At 51.1% G+C, this 11,744-nt stretch overlaps 1 protein-coding gene across 2 annotated transcripts in view; it reads left to right on the top strand.

Annotated features, from left to right (window-relative positions):
* The first annotated feature begins 318 nt into the window (after window positions 1-318).
* CBARP (CACN subunit beta associated regulatory protein) overlaps window positions 319-11,744 on the top strand; it is a 57,336-nt gene continuing 45,910 nt past the window's right edge. For both annotated transcript variants that reach the window (XM_061562116.1, XM_061562109.1), the window contains exon 1: window positions 319-489. The gene's annotated coding sequence lies outside the window, so the exon portion shown is untranslated. The remainder of the gene's footprint in view (window positions 490-11,744) is intronic.

Raw genomic sequence — 11,744 nt, 5'->3', positions numbered from 1 at the left:
GGGTTTTTGTCACGTGTTTTTGTTTGATGGTGCACCGAGGAGATGGAGCGATGAAATAATTTTGCGAGGTGGATTGTTACATCGTAGGAGCGTGAGACGCGGCAGGCGGCGTGGGGTGGCCTTCATCCAGCAGTGGATTGATCATGGCTGATGAGCTGATGATGACTTTATATAACCGGAATGAATTCCACCTTTTGATGTTGAAGATGATTCAGATGATGACGTTGATGACAGCTGGACTGCGATCAGCTGATGGGGGGGTGGGTGGAGGGAGTACGATCACGTGGCCGCTCGGCTCATTATAAGGAGCGCAGCGAATGAAAGGGATAACGCAGAGGATGCCGCACACACACACACAGCCGTAGACACGTGTGCCCGCGTGTGTAGAGGTGTGTGTGGTATCGAGGTGTGTGTGTATATAAAATGAGAGGCGATGCAGGGCAGCGCAGACAGGGCGCGGATTAAGCATCGACCAGCACCGGGTGTCTGGTGAGTGATGCACCCCATCACCATCACCACCACCATCATCACCATCACCACCACCATCATCACCATCACCACCACCATCATCACCATCACCTCTGTTACAATGAGCGCAATGCCGCCGCCGCCACCACCAACAGCAAACCGACTACTTCGTGTGTTCTTCACACGGATTGCGGTGGTTTGTGCGCGATGGTTGTACATGCTGTGTCTGTAAGCACGTGTGTAGTACAATCGTCTGAACACAGTGATCATCGCTTGCACATGTGTCATACAGTGTGTGCAATGCACTGTGTGTATGCAATGCGTTGTGTAATAATAGTGTGTGGATACTGTGTATTACACTACCCCAGCGTGTGTACATGACGGACTGCAGCGATGTATTTGTGCACGCTATAAACGGTGTAGGTGTAACAGTGTAATAATAGTGTCCATTCACAGAGTGTATTGTGAGTGTGGATAGAGCATGTGTGTGTGTGTACACTGTTAACACGCAGTGTGTGTGTGTATACTTGTACACTGTGTAAGCGGTGTGTACACACAATGCCTGTGTGTGGCGGTACACTGCGATACACATCGTGTGCATTTGTGAAATAGAGGGTGTGTGTGTGGGGAACGGTGGCGCAGTGGTTAGCGCGCTGCGCTACGAACACGGCGACCCGAGTTCAATTCCCGCTCACGGCCGCCAGTGACGATTATCTGAACCGGTCCTGGGCCTCCACTAGGTCGACTCGGCCTCAAATGAGCACCTAGTGTGATATTTAAACATCGTCACTAGGGAGACAAAGGCGGCCGGGCGTAGTTCTGGCACTCCCACCGACCCCCTCGTGTGCCGTGCCGGCCTTCATAGGTGTTACTCGCCAACAGCACTTGCCCCAACAGTCTGTTCAGGCTACACGGGGGATCTTTGTCTTTGTTGTGTGCACGGTCGCCTTTTGTGTCGGGCTCTAATTGTTGTGATGCACGTGGCGTGGGTCGCGATGTCTGTGTGCATCCGTCTCTAGCGGAGAGTCCTAAACCATCACACGCGCTCACTGCGTACGATGTACACGTGTGTGTGCATAACATAGCATGCCATTGAAAGCGTAACACACGTGTGTTATACAATGGGTCTGGCTAGACGGTGCATCACACACTTGTGTCATACGTGGTGTGTGCATGGCGTGTAACAAACACTCTCTAGACGACACGTGTTGTGCACACACACCACCACCACCACACACCACTACCACACACCACTAGATACCACCACCACACACCACACACACTTGTGTCATACGTGGCGTGTAACAAACGCTCTAGACGGCACGTGTTGTGCCCGCAGTCTGTGGGTGTATCCGGGCACGTGTTGTGCAATCGCCTACTGCACGGGCACTGCACGCACAGCTCCGTGAGCCAGACTACGCCGCTGCACACACCACCATCATCACACACCACCATCATCACACACCACCATCACCACACCACCATCATCACACACCACACACCACCACACACCACCATCATCACACACCACCATCATCACACACCACCATCATCACACACCACCATCATCACACACCACCATCACCACACACCACCATCACCACACACCACCATCATCCCACACCACCATCATCACACACCACACACCATCACACACCACCATCATCACACACCACCACACACACACCACCACCATCATCACACACCACCATCATCACACACCACCATCATCACACACCACATCATCAACACCACACCACCATCATCACACACCACACCACCATCACCACACACCACACACCACCATCATCACACACCACCATCATCACACACCACCATCACCACACACCACCATCATCACACACCACACACCACCACACACCACCACACCACACCACCATCCACACACCACCATCATCACACACCCACAATCACCACACCACACCACCATACACCACCATCATCACACACCACCATCATCACCCCACCATCATACACCACCATCACACACACCACCTCCTACACACCACCATCATCACACACACCACACACCATCATCACCACACCACCATCATCACACACCACCATCACCACACACCACCATACACCACCATCATCACACACCACCATACACCACCATCATCACACACCACCATCACACACCACCATCATCACACACCACCATCATCACACACCACCATCATCACACACCATACATCACCACCACACCACCACCATCACCATACATCACCACCATCACCACACACCACCATCACCACACACCACCATCACACACTACACCACCATCACACACCATACATCACCATCATCACACACCACCAACACACACCACCCCACCATCATCACACACCACCATACACCACCATCAACACACACCACCATCACACACCACCACCCACCACCACACACCACCACAAACCACCACAACACCCCACACACCTTACTTCGTGTGTGCTTCACACGGATTTCGGTGGTTTGTGTGCCACCAACACCACACACACCACCATCACAACACACCACACCATCCACCACACACCACCACACACCACCACACCACCACCACTGTGTCGATATGTACGGTGTGCGGTGGGTAACGTTTGCGTGTGTATTTTCGAAGCACACGGTGTGGGGTTAACAGTGTGGCGATGGGTACCGTGTAACCATAAACACGCGACACAACACACTACGCAACACGCGCGTGTTACACAACAGTGCGTGTCATTTGGTGGCTGTGCGATAGAGACCGTGTCTATGTGGTGTGTGTGGTGTGTGTGTGTGACAGCGCTCAGTGTGTCTGTGGTGTGTGTGGTGTGTGTGTATCTGGTGTGTGTGGTGTGTGTGTATCTGTGGTGTGTGTGGTGTGTGTATCTGTGGTGTGTGTGGTGTGTGTGTATCTGTGGTGTGTGTGTATCTGTGGTGTGTGTGTATCTGTGGTGTGTGTGGTGTGTGTGTATCTGTGGTGTGTGTGGTGTGTGTGTATCTGTGGTGTGTGTGGTGTGTGTGTATCTGTGGTGTGTGTGGTGTGTGTGTATCTGTGGTGTGTGTGGTGTGTGTGTGTATCTGTGGTGTGTGTGGTGTGTGTGTATCTGTGGTGTGTGTGTATGTGTGGTGTGTGTGTATGTGTGGTGTGTGTGTATGTGTGGTGTGTGTATCTGTGGTGTGTGTGTGTGTATCTGTGGTGTATGTGGTGTGTGTGTATCTGTGGTGTGTGTGTATCTGTGTATCTGTGGTGTGTGTGTATCTGTGGTGTGTGTGTATCTGTGTATCTGTGGTGTGTGTGTATCTGTGTATCTGTGGTGTGTGTGTATCTGTGTGTGTGTGGTGTGTGTGTGTATCTGTGGTGTGTGTGTATCTGTGTATCTGTGGTGTGTGTGTATCTGTGTGTGTGTGGTGTGTGTGTGTATCTGTGGTGTGCGTGTGGTGTGTGTGTATCTGTGGTGTGCGTGTGTATCTGTGGTGTGTGTGTGGTGTGTGTGTATCTGTGGTGTGTGTGGTGTGTGTGTATCTGTGGTGTGTGTGTATCTGTGGTGTGTGTGTATCTGTGGTGTGTGTGTATCTGTGGTGTGTGTGTACCTGTGGTGTGTGTGTACCTGTGGTGTGTGTGTACCTGTGGTGTGTGTGTACCTGTGGTGTGTGTGGTGTGTGTACCTGTGGTGTGTGTCTGTGTGGTGTGTGTACGTGGTGTGTGTCTGTGTGGTGTGTGTACGTGGTGTGTGTCTGTGTGGTGTGTACGTGGTGTGTGTCTGTGTGGTGTGTGTACGTGGTGTGTGTCTGTGTGGTGTGTGTACGTGGTGTGTGTCTGTGTGGTGTGTGTACGTGGTGTGTGTCTGTGTGGTGTGTGTACGTGGTGTGTGTCTGTGTGGTGTGTGTACGTGGTGTGTGTCTGTGTGGTGTGTGTACGTGGTGTGTGTCTGTGTGGTGTGTGTACGTGGTGTGTGTCTGTGTGTATCTGGGGTGTGTGTGGTGTGGTGTGTGGTGTGTGTGTATCTGTGGTGTGTGTGGTGTGTGTATCTGTGGTGTGTGTGGTGTGTGTATCTGTGGTGTGTGTGGTGTGTGTATCTGTGGTGTGTGTGGTGTGTGTATCTGTGGTGTGTGTGGTGTGTGTATCTGTGGTGTATGTGGTGTGGTGTGTGTATCTGTGGTGTGTGTGGTGTGGTGTGTGTATCTGTGGTGTGGTGGTGTGGTGTGTGTATCTGTGGTGTGTGTGGTGTGGTGTGTGTATCTGTGGTGTGTGTGGTGTGGTGTGTGTATCTGTGGTGTGTGTGGTGTGGTGTGTGTATCTGTGGTGTGTGTGGTGTGGTGTGTGTATCTGTGGTGTGTGTGGTGTGGTGTGTGTATCTGTGGTGTGTGTGGTGTGTGTGTGGTGTGGTGTGTGTATCGGTGGTGTGTGTGGTGTGGTGTGTGTATCTGTGGTGCGTGTGGTGTGGTGTGTGTATCTGTGGTGTGTGTGGGGTGGTGTGTGTATCTGTGGTGTGTGTGGTGTGGTGTGTGTATCTGTGGTGTGTGTGGTGGTGTGTGTGTGTATCTGTGGTGTGTGTGGTGGTGTGTGTGTGTATCTGTGGTGTGTGTGGTGTGTGTGTGTATCTGTGGTGTGTGTGGTGTGTGTGTGTATCTGTGGTGTGTGTGGTGTGGTGTGTGTATCTGTGGTGTCTGTTGTGTGTATCTGTGGTGTGTCTGTGTGGTGTGGTGTCTGTTGTGTGTATCTGTGGTGTCTCTGTGTGTGGTGTGTGTGAATCTGTGGTATGTGTTGTGTGTATGGTGTGTGTGGTTGGTGTGTATGGTGTGTGTGTGTCTGTGTGTGGTGTGGTGTGTGCACGCTCTTCGCCGTTGCGGTTGTGCAATGTTTCGCGCTACGCCTCGAACGCGGCCCCCCGAGTTCAATTCCCGCTCACGGCCACCAACACCCAGTGACTGATCTGAACCGGTCTTGGGCCTCTCCCTAGGTCGACTCGGCCTCAAATGAGTTCCTGGGCAGACGAAGGCGTTCGGGTGTAGTGCTGCCCCCCCACCCTCCTCTTGCACCGTGCCGGCCTTCATAGGGACTCGCTGACAGAACTTGCCCCAACAACCTGTGCAGGCTATACGGGCAGGACCTTTGTCTTTGTGCTGCTGTACGCGTGGTACACGCGTTGAACAGCACACGTGCGATGTAACTCGTGCGGTGTTTGCTGCCGTGTGACGGGCCCCTCGTGATGTGACGAGGGGGTCCGTGTGTTCTGCATCACACGCGGACCGGACGCACCGAATGCCGTGTGAACAATGCCAGTCAGTCGGCCTACTTGTGGGCAATGGTATCTGCAGTGCACGAGAGTGCCGTGTTGTGTGCATGCCTGCACCATGCGGGGTGATTGCACGATGTTGCTGCATACAATGAACATGTGCGTTCACCATGGGGTGGGGTCGAGGTGCGTTACTATCATGTCCAGCCGCTCCGTCAATCCACTGTTAGATGGAGACTTTCCCCGTGCCGGTAGTTTGACCATACGTCGCCACGTTGGTGATCGACCGGTTTTGATTGTCACTCGCCTCCGATGTTGGCCGTGCAACAGAACTCACGGCGAAGTTGTGCTAACTGCTGCACCACCGCTCCGTCCCGTGTCTCTAAGCAGTGTAGCAATATGCAATGCCTAATATATAAACTAACATATGCAGTATGCGCACATCTATCTTAACCATTCATGACATTTACTTTGCAATATTGCATATTCCTCACCCCGTGCACACATTACAAGTGTATCTGTAATCCTTCTCACGAATTCATTACATTTAAATGTATTCAACTTGAATGCGTCACGTCACGTTATATGCCGGATCAAACTGGTTAGCGCTTAGGTGGGTGCCCGAGCCAAGGCTTGCCAGGTGTTGTAGGTCTGGGGCTGAGAGAGGTGGTTGCCATGTTATGGCAGTGCTGAGTGTCACCCTCCCCTCGAATACAGCGCGGGTCCGGATTCTCCTGTTTCCTTCCACAACAAACCACATCGGTCGTTCTTGAAATGCGACAGGACAAACATTCACGGGGCAGGACCCTCCTGCAAACGAGCCCGGGAGACCTCAAGCTTGGGTTTCCTCGGTGTCTAATGGAACTATACACACATTGCCAAAAATATATAATTTCCAATAAAATAGAATTAGCAATGTGGTACAAGTGTACACACGTGGCACATATAGTGCACGGTAGGATGACCATGAGCTTTTGGTAATGACCAAAAGGATGACATCGCAGGTACAAGGGGACGAAATCAGGTTTCCCCGCAGGGTTGCCGGTCTCACTCGCCGTGATCGGGTGAGGAGCTCGGTAGTCCGGGAGAGCCTCAGAGTCGAGCCGCTGCTCCTCCGGATCGAGAGGAGCCAGTTGAGGTGGTTCGGTCACCTGGCAAGGATGCCCCCCGGCAAACTCCCCCTGGAACTCTACTGGGCAGTAGCACGTCCCACTGGGCGAAGACCCCAGGGCCGGCCCAGGACACGCTGGCGGGACTCTGCCCCTCGGCTGGTATGGGAACACCTGGGAATTCTCCAGGAAGAGCAAGAGTTTGTCGCCAGGGAAAGAGAGGTTTGCACCGCCCTACTCAACATGCTGCCGCCACGACCCTCACCAGGACAAGCGGACTGAGAAACGAGCGAACACCCCAATCAAATCCTTTTGTCAATCAACTGCTCCTTGAAAGCCTTCTTCACACCGTGTCAGTCATGCGGGGGGGAGGGGGTGTTTGACCATACTTCACCATGCCAGACACTACGAGTCTGTATAATGAACGCACGCGTAAATGTTCCACTCGTGTAGATTTATCCCTCCCTTTGTATTGCTACACGGGTGGGGGGGGGGCTGCTGCCGTACTGTGCAATGTGCCCCATGAAACACTGCGTGGATATTCTTAACATGTATTATGACGATGGTTGCACTGCTGCCTGTCTTCGCCACGTGCACGCTCACCCAATCATTTGTGCGCCCGGGGCCCCAGTGGCGCAGGCGACTGGTGCTCGTCCGTGCGCTGTTGAGCTCGCCCATTCACGCCTACAGACGGCATCAATTAAATATCGATTGGGTTTGAACTGGTAACCAGTAAACTTGCTCACCGTTTGTTTCCCGGATCGATTGACGGTTACTGAAAATCAGGAACCAGTTAGTGATTTCAGGGTGGCCAGCACCACACCCTGTCGCCTTTGTCTCCCCAGGTGGCAATGCTTACACACTGCACTAGGTACTAATTTGAGGCTGAGTCAACCTAGAGGATGCCCAGGACCGATTCGGATAATTATCACTGGTGTTGGCCGTGAGCCGGAATCGAACTCGGGACGTCAGGTTCGTAGCACATTCGCCCTCGTTTCTCAGAACGTCAAGGTACAGCCCTGCAATTGCTCGCCTGCTCATGGCACAAATGAATGACAAAACTTTGCTGATCTCGTCAAGGAGCATAAACCATCACGCAAACTCCGGTCATCCTCACAGCGGCTTTTGGCAAAACATCTCAAAAAGACGGTCACTGGATCGCGCAATTTCAGATGCGCTTCTACGGCCGTCTGGAATGCTCTTCCTTCCAATCTTAAAAAGCCACTGGAGCTTATGCACTATTAAATCTAAATTGAAAACTCATTGTTTAGTTTATGTTTAGTTTGTCCTTCCCCTGCATCTCCGATTAGCACGGTTGGCGACGAAGGATGCGATAGAAGTTCAACATACATACAACACTCCCAACACAGCAGCACCATCACCAATTACCGTAATTTCATGAGCACTTCTCACCACAGCACCAAACACGCACACGACACTTCTCACAGCACCAAACACAGTCACCGGCACTGCTTATAACACGATCGTCTTACCGTTTAAATCTCATTCCGTGTTATACTCATCCAAATCTCGGTAGTGCAAATAAACATTATTTTAACTTCCATACCATTGATCATCATCAATTCTCAAGGCTCGCGGTTATGCTCTGCAGAGCAATTGCAACAGTATGTTCGGGCGATTTGATATTCTGATGTGCAAAGTCTACGGAGAGCACACACTTCTGTTGCTAGCAAAAACACAGCGCGTACATTGCCACAAGTGGACACGCTCGGGCATAGCGTTCACACAGGTGCAATAAAGGACTCCGTCACACGATGTTGATCTCCGTCGGTCCTTTATTTGTGTTCGTCTTCCGCTCACCCCGCTGGCCTCCTCCTCGGCCCAGCGTCGTCTCTCCTTGCGCCCCGCGCACTCTGCAGCTACCCTGCTGCTCCGCTCTGCAGCTACTCTGCTGCTCCACTAGCCCTGCAGCTACTCTGCTGCCTGTGCAACCTCGCACACCCTGTGCTAGCCTCCGCTAGCTCTGCAGCTACTCTGCTGCTCCGTGCAACCTCGCACGCCCTGTGTGCCCCGCGCACTCTGCTCTCTCCTCACCCTGCTGGCTGGCGCCGTCCGATGAGCCTCCTCAGCCTCCAGGCTGAGGGCACGGCGACCACCCAACGTGGTCCCCCCTCTTCACTCCCTCGACTACCCCAGAAGTCTTCCTGTCTCCTTCCTATAACCTCTCCCCCACGTGACCCTGACTCCTCCCTCGCGGATCGTCACATCCGGCCTGCCCATTTACGCTCGCATTACACAGGCTTAGTGCCGGATATGCACAGAACAATTGGCCCAGGACTTAATTTCTCGCTTGATATTTTCCAGAATGCTGCTAGGCTGGTTTGGAGTTATGGATTATTAGCATAAGGCACTACAACTAAAACCGCTTTTTGTTGGGCTATTATCCTTCCCCCGCACCTACGGTTGGCTACGTACGGTGCGAAATAAGTTATACATGCATTTCTTAACCCAGAGCTTAAAATGCTGCAGATACCGGTTTCCCACGCTCTATGCGGCTTCTGTTTTTGCGATTTCATGCTGTACATGTGGCTGACATATTTCTACCCCAATTTGGCTAAATGCGCTTTGAATTTACTCATACGCAAGGAATCTATGTGGATCAACGTGGGACACCTCCGATTAGCACAGTTGGCTACATACGGTGCGAAGGAAGTTATACACGTGTGTGCTGCTTGCGCTACTTGGCAGGCAGTGGTTTCGTGCGGTTTCACTTTGTGCACCCTTTTTTGGAACGCGTCTACCTGTACTGGTTCAGACCACAACCTCGTTGTTGGCGGAAGTAAGAGGTGAGGCCAGGGAGTAAGTGAGCTAGGCCGCTACAGGACCTGTGACTACTGTTAACATAACGAAGATAATGATCCCCGACATGTGACAGTAGGTGAGCATCTATTCACAAGATGTTATATCCCTCGCCTGGTATACAGGAGGTCATGGGTTCAGCCCCGACCGTGTATATTTGGAGTTTGCATGTTCTCCCTGTGGTCACGTGGATTTTATTTGGGTCCTCCTGTTTTTCCTTCCACATTTAGAAACATGCGTTTAGATTATTTGGCTGCTATGATTTTCCACATGATAAGTCACTTGGTTGAGCTATCATTTGTGGCCAGGTCGCTTCTGAAAAATATCTAATGTCAGTGGTCCTTACTTGGTAATATAAAAATAGTAATAGTTTAATAGCATCGCAGGCAGGTTTGCGTTGTTGTAAACCTGATAGAAGAAAGGGGACTTGGTGCCAGAAACAGAGGCACTCTGGGAAGGCTTGAAGACAGTTGTTGAAGCAGCTTCAGAAGTCCTCGGTCCCAACGAAAGGAAGAAGTGTAAGTGGATTAGTGCTCAAACTGAAGAAGCCAAAGATGAGCAACGCAAAAGTCCAGGAGGGGATATGTATATATGTTGAACTTATTTCGCACCGTATGTAGCCAACCGTGCTAATCGGAGGTGCGGGGGAAGGACAACGCCAAACTAAACGCCAAAAGCAGTTTTAAATAAATGAGTTTTCAATTAACATTATTTAAAAGTGCACTGCTCCAGTGGCTTCTGAATATCGGAAGGAAGCGCGTTGCAGATGGCTGCAGTAGCACATCTGAAAGTGCACGATGCAGTGACTGTCTTTGTTCGATCACTCGCCAAAAGTAAGATAAGTGTTGTGGACAAGATTAAGCAAAAAGAAGTTGTCTTTTGGGTGGGACACGTGTGCAGGTTGGGGGAGGGCCAGTTACCAGAGGTCGCAAACGGGTTTTGATTCCTTACCCGTACCCGGCCGCACCAGGGTCGCAAACTGGTACCCGTACCCGGCCGGGTAGCCGGGTATCGGGTAGGGTACGGGTATTGGGTACCCGGTTGCGACCTCTGCCAGTTACAGAGGCAGGCATTACAATAGTTTCCACAAGTCTGGCAACTAAGGGGAAGACCGATGGATGACCAGATGGTGGGAGACTGTTAGGGCAGATCTTGGAGGGGAGTGTGTGTCCACTGTCCAGCAGATGCAGGATGGCGAGGCGTGCTTGCACATGGGCGTCTTTGGCCACAGTGGCATCGTGATCGCTCGTTTCGGATGCTAACCGTGGCTGAGAATCAAGCTCTCGGGCTGCCGCGTTTCGTGGCGAAGTGCGTGAATCACCGTGTGAACCACTGCGCCACCGCCCCACCTGGCAATAGCATACAATACGGAATGAGTTTCAGATGAAAAAACAAGTTAATCAAATTATTTACGCGTACTAATTGTATAATGACTTGATATTTACGTGAGTGACGTCACGCACTGCCACGTGACACCATTTTTCATGGGAAAACGGCCGAAGTGACCTCATAGTAGTGACAGCATTTTCAGTTTTCGGTTTCATCTGATACAAAATTGTAATCAAATGATTTATTATTTTATGCCTGTGTTTCATACTTTTTAGATTAATCTGAAAATCAGAAGCACATTCCTTGTACACAAAACACTGTATATAGACATCATGGCATGCAGAGATCAACAGATTATACAGCTGCGAATATAGCCGCTTGACAACATGCAGAGAACGGAATTTGTTTACACAGAAGTGCTTGATAACACGCAGTGAACCGTAACACACGTGTGCATATAGACTTTGGATTTAATCACAGACTTACGATAGCACTCCGACAGTAATAATAGCATGCTCCAAGGTGGCTAGATGTTAACTACCTTGCCTGGTATACAGGAGGTCGTGAGTTTGATCCCAACCCTGACACCTGTATAAATGCAGTTTGCATGTTTTCCACGTGGTCGTGTGTATTTCTCTCCGAGACCTCTGTTCTTTCGCGTCCACATTTAGAAACATGTGTTTAGAGTACAGTATTTGGTTGCTGTAAATTTCCATATGATAAGCCAATTCTTTGAGATATAATTTGTGGCTAGGTTGCTTCTGAAAAAGAGCTATAG

This window comes from Lethenteron reissneri, chromosome 4 (genome assembly GCF_015708825.2).
Source record: "Lethenteron reissneri isolate LAM-NWPU_2019-01 chromosome 4, ASM1570882v1, whole genome shotgun sequence".
Taxonomy (NCBI): Eukaryota; Metazoa; Chordata; class Hyperoartia; order Petromyzontiformes; family Petromyzontidae; genus Lethenteron; species Lethenteron reissneri.
The sequence above is the reverse complement of the archived record's forward strand: the minus strand, read 5'-3'. Positions and strand labels throughout refer to the sequence as shown.